The sequence below is a fragment of the Haplochromis burtoni genome, unplaced genomic scaffold (genome assembly GCF_018398535.1).
Source record: "Haplochromis burtoni strain Fernald_Lab_line unplaced genomic scaffold, NCSU_Asbu1 Contig_174, whole genome shotgun sequence".
NCBI lineage: Eukaryota > Metazoa > Chordata > Actinopteri > Cichliformes > Cichlidae > Haplochromis > Haplochromis burtoni.
The window spans coordinates 223,831-225,851 of NW_024582535.1; the positions used below are offsets into that span (position 1 = coordinate 223,831).

At 35.8% G+C, this 2,021-nt stretch overlaps 1 long non-coding RNA gene across 1 annotated transcript; it reads left to right on the top strand.

Annotated features, from left to right (window-relative positions):
- Positions 1-511: 511 nt before the first annotated feature.
- Positions 512-1,696, top strand: LOC121815289. Its single transcript, XR_006054971.1, has 2 exons — positions 512-766; positions 1,650-1,696. It is a non-coding gene; the product is annotated as an uncharacterized LOC121815289 (long non-coding RNA).
- Positions 1,697-2,021: the final 325 nt, after the last annotated feature.

The following is a 2,021-nucleotide window of genomic DNA, read 5'->3' on the forward strand; positions in this document are numbered from 1 at the left end:
ACACAGAAACACACACACACACACACGCAGAGGCACACTCCAACGTCCCGTGAAAACACAGATTAAAAGTGCCAACATGCAGACCTGAGGTGACCTATTTCAGCTTCAATTAAAATCACTTTGTGTATTTGTATGACCTTTTGAAATTGCAACACCATGCAACTCTGCAAAACACAAAATCAGACCATGTTTTATTGACTTTTTTGTCATCTTGTCCTATATAACATCCTAGAAATGATTACCATGTAAATTATTGAGTACTGTTATAATTGCAGTTCATGAGACGGGATTTTTTAAAGGTTAATACCTACATATATAAATAAATGTTTTTTCTTTCAACTTTTAAATCCATAATGCAACCAAAACGCAGGAAATGCCCAAAATTCAAAAGACTTGTCTGACTCAGGCACAATAAGCATAATAAATGCAAAGAATCATGTAATCTTTATGTGGCACACTCAAAATGCATGGCCACTTTTGTGTTAATTATTTAATTTAATTTGTTTATCAGTTATTTTCTGTGACTATTAATATTCAAAATGACTTTGGTAACATGACCAATTTAACCAGTGTATTATTTTGTCACATGAACTGTACAGAAGGTACAAAAAAAATGGAGCAACACCTCAGGTGGAACTATTATTTCAAGGCAGGTGCAACCCAGTTGCTTTAGGGGGATGGACTTCCGCCCATTTTTCAGATGCAATCTGAGAGGCAAACCGAGTGCACTGTCTTCATTGCTCCTGAACTTTACCTGTATTTGCAGGTTAGTACCTGGTAAAAAAAATACTACCACTGTTTGTTACATAACAATGTTTTATCTCCATGCTAAGTTACAAAGAAGTAAGACAGTACCTGTAACACTTATGGGCACAGCCGCACGTTTGACCCGTGTCAGTGTGAGACAGCGGGGTCAGGCTGTGCAGGCCGCTAGCAGAAACTTCGCGGTAATGTTTGGTTATTGTGGGTCGTTAGCGCCCAGAGCATTGTCTTGTAGGAAGGTCATTCATATAGATTTATTTTCTTTTCATTATGAAGGTTGGTACTCCCGCACACGTTACTATTTTATATAAAGTTTATGCTACAAAGATCTTTTATTGTTAAAGTGTCATTGAGGTTGGAAAAGTATAAAGCTGTTTAATATGTGAGTGTTAATGACATGTGAAATAGAAAGAAGTTGCCCATGTTATGCAAAAGTGAGTTTCATCTTCAGTGTGCTGTAAATGATGTGTGTTTATTTTTGCTCAATTTCAGTATTCAGAACCGGTACAGTTGTCCACTTTAATTTCAACCAGATAAGAGTGTGGTTTGCTTTAAATACAGTTGTATATTGCTGTAAATTCATTGTAGATTACAGTGGCTTTCAATTGCTTAAGCAAGAGCAGGTGTGTACTTTTGTTTTGCTTTGACTGAGCGATCACATGAAGCACATGTAAAATAGTGGAAAGTGTAGAGTGTGAATCCATTTATTTTTCTACTTGTGACTTTGGGAAAATGGACAGATATGGACACTGGGACTGAAAGAGTCATGCACACATGTATATTGTTAATGTTGTTCATGTTTATTGAAACTTGAATAAGAGATGCAATCTGAGAGGCAAACCGAGTGCACTGTCTTCATTGCTCCTGAACTTTACCTGTATTTGCAGGGATTTCTTCTTTGTTATTGTGGCACCATTCCTGGGGCCCGTAACATTTGCTCTTAAATAGCAATATACGTCTAAAACCATCCCCATATATTTTTGTTTGCTTCTTTTGGCTTGTCTTTGTTTTTCCCCCACTCTCGTTAAGATAAATATGTTCAATTAATGTTTGAGATTACAGTGTAATTGTAAGGACCAGAAAAGGAATAATCTCCAGATGGCTGATTTAGAAAATAGCACAATAAAAATCATCCATTCAAACAAACAAAAACTGCTATTTGATTGTGAAATCTACCATTACTAACCTAAATAAAAAGAGAAATGAACTGGATTCAGAGTCAAGAAACTTAAAAAAAAAAAAAAAAAGAAATCCTGGAA